Below are 14,242 nucleotides of genomic sequence, written 5' to 3' on the forward strand. Positions count from 1 at the left end.
CACAGTCCCTGCCCACCCTAAGGGATAATTTGGGTTTCCTTACTCTGTTCCGCAGATACAAAGAGCAAGACAAAACGCATAAACATACAGACTTGTATTTATGAACGTGTATCATGTACTCGAGTACAATTCATAACAGGGACACGTAGGAATGGGAGCATGACTGCCTTACTTCATTCTTCCAGACAATTACAAAATTTTCCACTTGTCCATAGACAGGTACCTGAAGTCTGAGAATGATAAGGACATCATTAAGTGAGTAAAGAGAGAACAGGGGGAAAAGATAACTGGGTTGAGATTTCTTTTCTGGTTTTATTTCCTCCCTATCAACAACTGCGGAGATTTCTTTTTTTTTTTTAATGATTTTTTATTATATTATGTTAGTCACCATACAGTACATCCCCGGTTTCCGATGTAAAGTTCGATGATTCATTAGTTGCGTCTGGAGATTTCTTATCAGAGCTGACCTTTGGTCCTACGCTTTACCACATGGAGGCCGTTATCCTCAGTCCTGACACCTCCCTTCTGCAGCTGTTTGCCCAAAGAGGGGCAGGCAAGGTTGCGGGAGTCTTGACAATAAGGCACGGAAGGCAGCAGGTGCTGGTGTCAGGAAAGGCCTGCTTGGCTTTCCCCGCTGGGAACGCACACCATGGCTGAGCTGGGGGTGGCGCGGTGGGTAGGGGTGTGTGTGCGCATGTGTGTGTTGCAAAATAAAGTTTCTTCGGTTTAGCCAGATTTGATTTCAACTTCTGAGCGAGCCTGTATTTTCATGGCAAGTCAACAAAAGCTTTTCACAATTCTTTCTTCTCTGCAGGTAGGAGTGTAGATCAGGTTGTGCCTGCATTCTTTGGGGTCAGAAAAATCATTTCACTTTCTCTTGTGTCCTTAGCTAATTCTTTCTTCCTAAATCTCACCCTCCTGGATAAAAATATAATATTTCATAATGGCAATCCAGTAGTATGGAACCTCATTATGCCTCAGCAACATCTGTGATTACGTTTTATTCATGTAGTATCTTTATTTAGGCCAGACATTCATAAAGAAAACTTCCAGTCAGTCCCAGATAGATACCGGGAGACGTTCAAGGTACATTAACCTGATGGGACGGACCATCAAGCTACCAGGATGATTAAGCTGAATGTGAAGAGACCAAGCTACAAGTCAGGTTAGAATTCTTTTCCTGGATATGGCACTGATTTTTTTTTTTTTAATTAAGTCAGCGCATTTGTTAAGACCTCATTCTCTTCTGTAAATGCAGGCAGGCATTGGAATGGAAAAGACTTCGTGTGTGTGCGTTTGCGCACACAGTTGGGAAATTGGAGATGCTATTCCTTAGAATTGGCACATGGACATTTCACTTCCGTGTTTCCTTCTACTACTTAGCATCGTGGGGACTGTCACGCCCCACTGTAAGTATTGCTAAAAAGGCACCTGAACCCTTGGGGTTTCAGTGATTCATCTGGCTCCAGTTTATAAGCCTGGGTCATCGGGCACGCTCCTGTGATGTAACAACGAAACACGAACATCTGGGAAAACAGCGTCCAGCCAGTGTAACTTCGCACAAGAGGCTGCTTTGGTGGCCATCGTGTGTGTTTTCCTACTAAATTATTGTTGGAAGGCCTTTCTGCTAACCTTCGACTTCGAGGACTACACAGAGTTCTTGGATAATTGAACCGTTAACTCCCGCGCGTGGTAACCGTGTCCACGTTTTTGAGTAGTTGGAAATGATTCCAAGTAGGGGAGAATTTAATCTAAAACTCAAACCTGGGGGCGCCTGGGTGGCACAGCGGTTAAGCGTCTGCCTTCGGCTCAGGGAGTGATCCCGGCGTTATGGGATCGAGCCCCACATCAGGCTCCTCCACTATGAGCCTGCTTCTTCCTCTCCCGCTCCGCCTGCTTGTGTTCCCTCTCTCGCTGGCTGTCTCTATCTCTATCGAATAAATAAATAAAATCTTTAAAAAATAAAAATAAAACTCAAACCTGCCTGGGCTTGAATTTAAACCCAAATAGGCCTGAAATTTCATCTAGTAGAACTGAAACTGGTTTCTTATTTGCACACCCAGTTGGCGTTAGTGATTCTGGACGTCCAGGGTACCTATAGATTCAAAGGAAAGTGATGGGTGAGTACACAGTATAAACTGGTGTTTTAGCCAATCACTCCTCACCCTCATTATTTTATGTCTTTCTGATTGTTTCCATAAGTGCCTAAGTGATTAGAAAAAGAGAAGTAAGAGCACAGGTTAATTTTGAATCATTGAAAATTTAAGTCCCTTGGGTCCATAAAGGCAAAGAATTTCATTTCTTAACCATATGTGTGAAGGAGTTATATTTCCTCCAGTTCAGACGGGCACCCTTTACATGAAGTGACGCCAAGTCTAAATATATATTCTCAGGGTTCCTTGGGATTCAGATAAGACCTAAGTGTTATCGGGAGATATCAATGATCATTAGGCATTACACGAGGTGATACAGAGGATCTCGAGGCTGCCAGGGACTTCCAGTGACTGTGTAGGAAGGACAGTTAATATTTACTTAGTGTGGATGCTGTGCAGACTTGCACTGGGTGCTTAACCATACATTTTTGCAATCGATCGTGACAGCAGCTCTCTAAAGTAGATACGATTACTCTAATTGCATACATGGAAAAAATAAAGGAGTTGATGTTTGTGAAGCTGTAAAAATGTACCCACATAGAGACCTTAAGAATCACGCACATTCATTGTCACTATGTTGTTGTTGTTTGTTTTTTGCCACTCATGCATTCGCATATCACTTTTTCTCAACTAACCCTAGGATAGAAAAGATATTCACACTTATAAAATGGAAGAACAACTCAAGATAGAAATATGATCAGTATAGGTATAAAATGTATGTGGGACCATCAAAGGAATGTGAACTGATAAACAATCAAGTCTAGTATTTGGCCAATTAATCCATAGAAGGGATTATTTATAGAAGGGTAATTTTACTTCCTTACTAGAATTCTTAGGGAAACCTCACTGCAGCGTGAAATTCCATATTTAGGACCAGTGATCGTGCATATATGAGTCACGTATGTTGATGCCATACTGCCCTTCATCAGTGAGTCTCTCTTTGTATGTTTTTAGTCTATTTTATTGGATACACACTGTTACAATACAATAACAGTACCATTATTATTATCATTATCATCACTATTTGTAATACAAGAGAATATTTATTTATTTATTTTTAAAGATTTTATTTATTTATTCCAGAGAGAGAGCACAAGCAGGGGAGGGGGAGAGACAGAAGGAGAGGGAGAAGCAGAGTGTCCGCTGAGCAGGGAGCCCGACGGGGGCTTGGGATCATGACCTGAGCTGAAGGCAGATGCCTGACTCACTGAGCCACCCAGCCGCCCCTCTAAAACAGGAGACTATATCGTGTGTACTTTAGTATATGTACTTGTTAGTTGGCCTAAGGTATACTTACCTCTTCAAAGCTATTGCATTATTTTTCGTAAAATTAAATCTGTATTCTAACCTAGAAGAGCATTAAATATATTAAATTCATATCATAAAATATGCATTGAAATTAGTTTTAGGGAGTAAAACTTTCTTGATATTTGAAACTTAATTTCTGTGGAAGCCAGGCCAAGTATCTTAACAAATAATGTATCAGAATTATCTCAATTCTCTAAACCCAGAGTGAGCAAAATGTTCTCTCTCTGACATTGTGGCAAAAACAGGAAATATATACTGTTCTCTAAAAACATAAAAATGAAAAAGGCAAGTAGTGTATTAATCAAATTAGAAGTGATGTGCAGTATGGTTCTGCGTTAATTTCCAATTTTCTTTCTAAGAAGGAACACAAGGGACCCTTACATGGGGTGGTGGGAAACGTCTTGGTCCTGGTTTCCCATCATTCCTATTTATTAGGTTCATTCATTTTGCATCTCCCATTGTCATAATAAATTTGAGATCTAATTTTCGTATATTTAAGTTTTAAAATACAACAGCTTGACTCATTCAGAAATGTCTGTGAGGACTTACCCTGCTACTGGCACAATGCTAGCCTCAGAGACCGGCGGTGGGTGGGTCTGGAACTCAGGCTGACTTGAGAGATGATTGCAATCACTTTCATTTTAGAAGGAGTGGAGGGGTTACATTTTGAGCTGAAAGGGTTCCATTTTCTGGGGCACCTGGTAGCTCAGTCGGTTGAACATCTGACTCTTGGTTTCAGCTCAGGTCGTGATCTCAGGGTCATGAAATCGAGCCCCACGTGGGCTCCGTGCTCAACGGGAAGTCCATTTGAGATTCTCTCTCAACTTCTCCCTCTGCCCCTTCCCCCACTTGTGCGGTCGCATGTGTGCTCTCTCTCTCAAATAAATACATAAATCTTTAAAAAGGAAACGAGAATGTTTCATTTTCTGAAGGAAGCTCTGTAATAACTCCTTTGGAAAGAGTCACATATCCAGAGAGGCAAAGACATTGCTATTCACCTGGTTTGTTGTATCTAATTACTTTTGTACTTTTCATTGAGGCATTCACATAAATGGACCTGTTCATTTCTTTTCAAGTTAGTCAGTTGTCTTTGGCATTTCACATGGTCATTTTCACCTAAGGAGGAAGCCCCCAGTGCGATGTTACAATTCAGGAGGACGCTCCCAGGACTCCTGAGTAGAAAAAGTCAGTTGCAGGCTAGAATTGCGTTTGCTCTTTATGGGTATAATTTACAAGGCAAAAAGCATGTAATAAAGACTGAGGGAGAGTTGAGATGAAAGTGCAAGGAGCAAGAACCCTGAAAGACTATGGACTCCGGGAAACAAACTGAGGGTTTCAGAGGGGAGGGGGGTGGGGGGATGGGCTAGCCCAGTGATGGATAAGGAGGGCACGCATTGCAATGAGCACTGGGTGTCATACGCAAACAATGAATCATGGAACATTGCATCAAAAACTAATGATGTACTGTATAGTAACGAACATAGCATAATAAAAAAATAAAAAAGAAAGTGCAAAGAGCAAACATTAGACAGAATGACAAACGGAATGAAAAAGAATTCTCTAAGAATTAAGTAGGGCATGTCCAGACAGTAAATCAAGACAATTCACTTTTTTTTTTTTTTCACTCATTCAACCACTGGCTGAGCATTTACCAAGCGCTACCATTCTACCAAACCCTAAGGCATCTGCCCAATAGCGGCTCACGTTCCTAGACGGGGGCAAGCAATGGAGGGATGGGGACAAAGAATGAATGAATACAGGGAAAAGAGCCATGGACTATCTTGTAAGCAACCAGTCAAGGGTCATATGAAGTCTTCTTTAAGGATTTTTCTCTGTATAATATTCCTCAGAATTCTAGAATTGACAAAACTACCTCTAAATAATGTCTATGACCCAGAAGAAAGTCGGTTCCTAGAGAAAATCAGGGTAATTTTTTTAACAGCCTGGGTAAATTCTAGCTCAGATTAAGTGCTGGAAATTAGTTGGAAATACTTTATGGAATTTAAATCTTGCTTATGTATATATATATATATATATATATATAAAAGCTCATATTAGCGATAAATTATTAGTTAATACAAAATAGCCCATTTTACTTAAGTACAGAGTTCTGAAGAAATCCCAGGCATGTCCCTGTGCAAAAATAAATTGTGATTTATATTGGTATATAAACTTGAGTCTATAAAGCCAGTATCTTATGGGCTGTTCATTTGCTTCTAGAGTCCGAAGTCTTCAAGCTTGAATTACCATGTACGATATGTGTCAACCTATGAGATAATGAGTTTCATTAGTTAAAATACTTCATGTTGTACAATGATGAGAGCCTGTCACAAAGTCTAAAAGAATTCAGTTGAATAATCATTTGTTGAATGAACAAATCAGTGTCTGAACACATTTCACAAATTACTTTAACCTTTTGCAGCCCCTTTTTAATAAATCAAAGTCTACGTGAGAATAAATAAATTCATTAATAAATTCAAATATTAAACATTCTGCTCTCCAGTGCCCCTTCATATCTTTCCGGTTCACTCCTTCAAATACCCCAAATGTATCAATCCTTGTCTTCCCTGGTGCCTGTTGGTCCCTTGGTCCTAACTGACTTAAATGCCATTTTATTATTGCCATTGTACCACTCCCTTGCATATGCTCTCAAGCCCCTCACTCTGTCCCACATGTCTGGTGAAACCTCAGTATAGGGTCATCTGATCGGCCCACTGCATGCCTGCCCCTGTGCAAGAGAATGTGGATCCAGAAAACACACAATTGAACGGACTGGTCCCTTTTTATATTCCTGGTTATAAACCTCAAGTGAGAGCCAATTCCGTTTGGAATTCATAATGTATATGCCTAGTCATTCACCCTTCCAATTGTCCTTGAACGAATATTTTATATTTTCATTTTCTCCTTAAATCTCCAATGCCACTCTCCCTAACCTCACTCTCATTGAAGAACTGAAGCGATGAGATCAGAACCCATTAAGCTGCTGTCATCACAAATGCTCACTGACCTGTCTGTGCCCTTCTTTCCTGCTGTTGGGGATAGACTGGCCTTGCTCCCAGACGAGCCCGGTCCTTCCACCGGCGCCCTGGATACCATCCCTCTCATCTCACTGGGATAGTGCTTCAGCGATTTTTTTTGTTTCTCTTCTAAGCCATTTCCCCCCCTTTACATTGGATCATGCTCCTCAGTAGGCAAATATGTTGTGAGTTCTCCAGTCTTCACAAATTTTTCTTTCTTTGACCCCCTGTTTCCCTCTGGCTATTGCCCTATTTATTTCCTTCCCCATACAGTAAAATCCTTGTAATAAATGTTGGGACTCACTGTCTCCAATTCCTCTCCTCTATCCCCTTCTTCCACCTGTCAGGATTTAACATGTAGTGCTCTGCAAAAATTGCTCTTCTTCAGGTCCCCAGACCCCTATGTTTCTAAATCAAAAGCCCTGTCTTCATCCTCATCTTACTCAACCCATCATGGCATCAGATATTTTTTATGCTTCTGTCCCCGAACTGCTCTCTTCATTTGGCTTCAAGGAGATGAGCTCAGCTGAGTTTCCTCTTATTTTCTCGACGTGCATTCCCAATCTTTGTTTACTGGTTCTTCCTCAGCTCTACAACTTCCAAGTGTCAGCACATCCCATGGCTCAGTCCTTGGACCTCTCTTCTTTTCTTCCTCCTTAGGTAGTCTCAGTGTTACCACAGGAGAAGTGCCCAGCTAACTGGCAAAGACGAGTGCTCCCCTTCCTTAGTGACTGTTGTTGCTTGGGAAAAAGCTGCCCAGCCAGAGATTATATTTCCAAGTTCTCACATCTAATTATGACCATTGGTCTATTTCTTGCCAGTGGAATACGAGTAGAAGTGATCTGTACTCCTCAAAAATTTCCCATGGACAATTCTTTTTCCTCTCCACCAGTGGGATGATGGTACCAATTGGCAGAACTCGATCAGCCTACATCCTTAATGACTGTGTGAACCCTTCCCCTGAGATTTCCCTATTCCCCACTGTGGACTGGACTTTAATGAAATGAGAAATTTCTATGAATTTAAGGAGTAAGGTTTTGGCTTTGAATTTCAGCTCCAGTTACCTAGGGGCTGCGTTTTTCTGTAATGGCAACAGTATTGCCCTAATTAATACGCCAATCTATTAGCGGATGACTCACAGATTTATATATCCATTCTGAGCCTCTCCCCTAAATCCCAAACCTGAATATTCACCTCTTTTTGACATTTCCACTTGGAGGTCTGGTAGGCACACCAAGCTTGCTATTTCCGAAGTTCCTGATAAACACCCTCTAAACCAGCTCCTCCACAACCTTCCTTGTCTGTGTTCAACAACAACAACAACAACAAACCCCAGAACTTTCTTTTTTTCCCCCTTTTAAAAAAGATTTTATTTATTTATTTGAGAGAGAAAGAGAGAGCAGAGTGAGAAAGGGAGCATGAGTGGGGGGGGGCAGAGGGAGAGGGAGAAGCAGACTCCCTGCTGAGCAGGGAGCCTGATGTGGGCCCCCGTCCCAGCACCCTGGGATCATGACCTGAGCCAAAGGAAGACGCTTAACCAACGGAGCCACCCAGGAGCCCAAAACCCAGAACTTTCTCAAGGCAACTTCATTTTTCCAGTGGCTCAGAGAAGATAGCTTAGAGTTAACCTAGATTCTTCTTTTTCTCCCACCTTCCAAGTCTGGTATTTCAGGTAATAATGTTTATTCTACCTTCGAAATCCATCCATAATTCAAACATACTCAGAATCCAACCACTTCTTACCATCAATACTTCTGCTGCGTGAACACAAACTAGCATCACATCTCTCGTCTGGTTTATTTTCAAAGCTTCCTAACCTGCAACTCTGATTTTTGTCCTTGCTCTCCTCAACTCCACTCTCAAGGCAAGAACTGGAGGAATCCCATTAAAACAGAAGTCAGATTGTCTTATTTCTGTTCAAACTTTTCAAAGATTTCCCATTTTAGTGTAAATGTCAAAGGCCTTGTCAGGGCCTCCCAAGCCCTTGGTGCCAAGGCCCCTATTTCTTCCTGGATCCCCACTTCTGAATTCCATAACCTTTGATATTTATTTTTTCTGTGGCTTCTATCAATTTGAGGCACTCTCATGGCTATGGATGCACAGCCTACAAGAATGGAAAGGCACTTCTTTCTTTCTTTTTTTTTTTTAAGTGCTTTATTTAAGTTATTTTTTTTTAAAGATTTTATTTATTTATTCGACAGACATAGAGACAGCCAGCGAGAGAGGGAACACAAGCAGGGGGAGTGCGAGAGGAAGAAGCAGGCTCATAGCGGAGGAGCCTGATGTGGGGCTCGATCCCATAACACCGGGACCACGCCCTGAGCCGAAGGCAGACGCTTAACCGCTGTGCCACCCAGGCGCCCCTTAAGTTATTTTTTTAAAAAGATTTTATTTATTCATTTGACAGAGAGAGAGACAGCCAGCGAGAGAGGGAACACAAGCAGGGGGAGTGGGAGAGGAAGAAGCAGGTTCCCGGCAGAGCAGGGAGCCTGATGTAGGGCTTGATCCCAGGACCCTGGGATCACGCCCTGAGCCGAAGGCAGATGCTTAACGACTGAGCCACCCAGGTACCCCTGGAAAGACATTTCTGTTCTCATTTCAGCTCTGTCACTGAGAGGCTGAATAGCTTTTAATCCACTTTTTTTTTTTTTTTTTAACTTTGTGGAGCCTCACATTTCCTATATCTAATCGGGGGTTGGGGAGGGATAATGCTCATCGCATAGGATGGTTTGGTACCAGTAAGTAAAAGACATACTGAAAGCTCTACATTCATGTTGACATCGTAATTAACATCACCGTCACACATCACCATCACCACCACCACCGTCATCATTGCCATCACTGTCCTTCATCACCCTCATCACCCACGTCATCACTATCATCCTCACCATGATCACCGCCACTATCGTCACCATTACAGTCCTCACCACCATTATCACCTTCGTCATCGTTCTATAGCACGGTGTCTAGTATAGCCTCTAGGGCCAAATTATCTGTATGCAAAACCTGCTTAACTGGGTGACCTTGGGCAAGTTACATGACTCTTCTGTCGATAATTTCCTCATTTGTGAAATGGGCTCTAGTAATAATATCTATAATTTTAAGATGTCAAAGGTATTTAATGAGATGATACATACAGTCTTTTGAGAAAGAGCCTTTCTCACTGCATGTGATCGGTAAATGTTAGCTATGGATATTCTGTTGTTTCTATCATGGTATATAGTTCTCAAGGGTAAGATTCATAGGGTCTATCTCTATTTCCTGCCCCAGTGAATGCTTAGCACCCAGTAGAGTCTCAAAAAGTTAAGTAAATACTTGAGGGTTGGTTGTACAAATAAATAAATGGATGGATGGATGAATAAAACATAGGTCAGGGGCGCCTGGGTGGCACAGCGGTTAAGCGTCTGCCTTCGGCTCAGGGCGTGATCCCGGCGTTATGGGATCGAGCCCCACATCAGGCTCTTCCGCTATGAGCCTGCTTCTTCCTCTCCCACTCCCCCTGCTTGTGTTCCCTCTCTCGCTGGCTGTCTCTATCCTGTCGAATAAATAAATAAAATCTTAAAAAAAAAAAAAAACATAGGTCAAAGACAGACAGGGCATAACACAGGACACATTCAATTTTAAACTAATGTTGTCTCTATAAGAAGTTTTCAAGTTCTAAGTCTAATAAAGAGAACTGTAGAAGGGAGAATGGAGATTCAGAGGCATACACACTCGGTTTTGCCTTGGGGAAGCACTGGGAATCCAGAGAAACAGTCTTCCGAACAGTCCGGGCCAGAGTTCACATTGGATGCAGCTGATGAGATTTTCTCAGAGTGAACCCTTAATAAGTAAGGTCGGCACAAGCATGCCCTTACAGTGACCTTGGGAGAGAGAAAAATTAAAACTCAAGAAGTTTTAAGGAATTACTTCAGATCAAGAGCAGCAGGAAGTGGATGAAGACGCTTGGGGGAAGATTGGTGTTTTATACTCCGCTTCCTTTATTTCCAGGTTTGAGTTTGGTCGGATTTCTGTTTCCGGTATGGTAAGCAGTTGATTACATTCTGGAATACTAAACAAAATCTACATTTGCAAGGGTATTCCTCATTTCCAACCGTTTCTAGAAGCCTTTTTGCCATGATCCTGAAGGGTAGCGGAACGAATATGCTACCCCAAAATATGCCGCTTGGGTATCCGGACTGCTTTGAGCTGCGCAACTTTGGAAAACAGCAGATGCAGGGAGAGGCTTTCTCTGAGCTCCCTTTATCTGCCTAAAGACAGATTCTCCAAAAGAAAGTCAGCTGTCTTACATCTTCCCAGGAGCTTCATCAACCAGGAAAGATTGACTTGTCACAGAAGAGGAGACTAGAAGTTGGCACCAGACAAACTGTGTCATGAACTATCATCTCCCATCTATTATTCTAAGGGCCCCTTCATCTTTCTTAACAATCCTTTCCCCTCCCCTTTCCCTACAAAGATGGAACTTCATCCTGAGTTCTATGCCAACCCAGAGAGATACTCATTTTTCCCTGGCTAGCTCCCATGTTTGCACGAGGCACACATGTTAATAAGCTTCTGTTTTTCTCTTGTTAACCTTTTCTTATAGGGGTGTCAGCTAAAAACTCAGACGGGTGGAAGGTAAATGATCTTCCCTCCCCTACAATCCCCTGAAGTTCTCTTATTTATTGGGCCCCCAGAGGTAGAAAGAGACTTTTCGTAGCAGGTGCTTAGCAACCACACAGGCTCACTTTATAAATGTTTGTTGAATTGGTGAATAGGTGTGCCTTATATGTAATAATGGTATACTATTCAGAAGTTCCCGGGAGGTTGTCTTTTTTCTTTCTGAATGTACTGCATATCAGAATTGAGACATAACACAACGGAGCTTAAAGGAGAGGGAGCCTCTCCTCCCACACCTGATGTCTCAGGGCCTAAGGAGGGAGACACAGGACGTAGGTGTGTGTCTCTTTTATGCAAATGTGTGGGACTCAAATCCTAGATTTTATTTAAGCCTTTTAGAAAGAAACATAAAGTCCATTATTTCAAGTCTTTTCTTTTACACAGGAAAACTGAGGCTCTGAAAAGCTTAATGGTTGAATATCTGGAGACAGAATCTTATTTTTAAATATACCAGAAGATTCCAATATTAAAAGTACCACTCTTGTTTGTTAACCTTCAATTTGCAGAAAGTAGCTTTTCAGATAGCAAAGCATTTCGCCACTGAAATGAAACAAGTGTCTCTGGCTAAAAAGAGAGAAAAGCATTTCATTCCATGCACATAATAAAACATTCACACCCCTGCATGATCCTTGTTAGCGTGGCTCTTTGAGAAGAGGGCTCCAGATTTTTGCTGAGGACTGTCTTTAAATACAAAACAAAAACGAAGCTAGTTTAGACTTTAAGACTTTCAAATATAATAATTATCAAGTCAACAATAATACAAGTGCTGACTTTTTAGAGGCAAAGATTCTGACTTGAAATATCACCACACAATTAAGAGTAGTTGTACAATGCAGATCAAAGGAGAAGTTAAAATATAAATATTATAAAAATATTTAAAAAATAAATACTGTGAAATGTCAGTTCTCTTTTCTATTACAAGGGACTCTGTCGTACCTGGCAGGGGAGCCCGTGGCGTCTCCCTGTCTCTGGAGCAAGCTCACACCATGGACTGGGGCCCCAGGAGATGCTGCTTGTGGGGAGAGGACGGGCGCCACGCTGTGGTGCAGGGGAGCCACTGCACCCCGTGGGCACATGACCTTCCCTTGGTCAGCTTGCATTCCACCTCTGAAAAAGGGTTGAGACACCAAACCCGCTGGAGTTGTCTGCTAGGGTATGGAGATCCCAGCCTGCTCCTTCACACAGAAGTTCCTGGGGGGGGCTCAACACTTAACAACCTCACTAAGCTCCAAGGTCAGTGTGGCAAGCCACCAAGTGAAATCCCAGATCCTCCAGAACTTTCCAGGGCAGCAGGCGGAAATTTAAGAACAGCCCTGCGCTAGGCAATGCGGAGCTTACATTTTTATTTTTTAAGGTGCGCTTTCTCTTAAGCTAAATTCCAATGTGCTTGGTGAGTGTTGGTGATGCCAGAGGTATTGTCCAGCTTGATGACTGTCTGATGCGGGGGTTATTCCCGTTACAGGATTCCATTACATACGCTAATATTCCAAGAGACGGCTTCAGATCAGAGGGCAGAGGAAAAGATCCGCCAGTTTCTCTGAGAGGGTTCATGAGATCCTCGTAAGCACATCTCTGCTACTATGTGAAGGTCAGTCTCAAATCAGGTAATTATAATGTGTGAACATATTTAGAAATCCTGGCATGTGATTGGATTTTCAAAGTGTTGGGTGGAAGGAAAAAAAGGAGATGTGAGATCCTAAAATATGAACCAGGGATCGTTGGAGGCAAACATTTCATATGGAATTGTTCATGTCTGTCCTGCCACTGATTTCGCCATGGGAAAGGCCTACGGCCCATATCCCTAAGGCAGGAGAGCTGTCATCCACACAATACATACTAAGTGGTATTTACTCTATTCTAGGCACTGTGCTGGGAACTAAGGGTAAACAAGTGAATCAAATCGATCATCCTTACCTTCACAGAGCTTTTAGTCTAGTGGGGGGAAAGTAAAATGATGAAATGCTAAGACAGAAAAGTATGGACAGATATCAGAGGGCATAAAACAGGAAGGCAGGTGTCAGGTAAGACGCCCTTGAGTCTTTGAGCAGAGAGACCCTAGGAGGAATTAACACGGTGAAGGGCAGAGAGGAGAAAGGACAGAATGTGCAAAGGTCCTGAGGTGAAAGGGAGACTGGAATTTTGATCAGACTTCATAATGCATTGGTAGTCAGGGTAGGGGGCCTAAGGTAGTGGGAGTGAAAGGCAGAGGTCAAATCAGACAAGTCACTGTAGGATTTTAATCTTTCTAAATGGCGCTGAAAAGTCACTGAAGGATTTTAACCTGATAGAGACATGATCTTGCCTTAAGTCGTTTCATGGGTACAGTAATAGGTGGTGGTACCACTTTCAGGGGGTGAGCTCCTAGTCCTAGGGCCCTTTGAAAAATGGCTCAGCCAAGTCCTTGTCAGTATGAGGGTGTAGCTTAATTCTTTCTTATTTACTTTGGGGGAAAGATGAAAAGATTGTTTTTAAAACTAAGACCTTCATCTTCCATTTATATAAAAGAACACTCTTCTAAACATGAGAAAAAGTTGCTAATCTTTACCTACAATAACAGATTTATAAAAGTGAAGTGATCTGGAGTCTATAATTTCTACAGTTATCTGGGCAGTAAGATCCCAGAAATGTAGATTTGTAATTCATTTTTTTGTTTACGATGCACAATCTTGCTTTTTGTAAAATATTTTTTTAAGATTTATTTATTTCAGGGAGGGGGAGAGAGAGAGAGGGAGCAGGAGCAGAAGTGCACTTAGGGGGAGGGAAAAAGAGAATCTAAAGCTGACTCTGCGCTGAGCCTGCCACAGGGCTCAACCTCATGACCCTGAGATCACCACCCAAGCTGAAACCAAGAGTCAGATGCCCACCCGACTCTGCCACCCAGGCACCCCTGATGCACAATCATTCTTTTTTTTTTTAAAAAAGATTTTATTTATTTATTTAACAGAGAGAGACAGCCAGCGAGAGAGGGAACACAAGCAGGGGGAGTGGGAGAGGAAGAAGTAGGCTCATAGCGGAGGAGCCTGATGTGGGGCTCAATCCCAGAACGCTGGGATCATGCCCTGAGCCGAAGGCAGACGCTTAAGGACTGTGCCACCCAGGCGCCCC

Source organism: Ursus maritimus, unplaced genomic scaffold (assembly GCF_017311325.1).
Source record: "Ursus maritimus isolate PB19 unplaced genomic scaffold, ASM1731132v1 scaffold_6, whole genome shotgun sequence".
Classification (NCBI taxonomy): domain Eukaryota; kingdom Metazoa; phylum Chordata; class Mammalia; order Carnivora; family Ursidae; genus Ursus; species Ursus maritimus.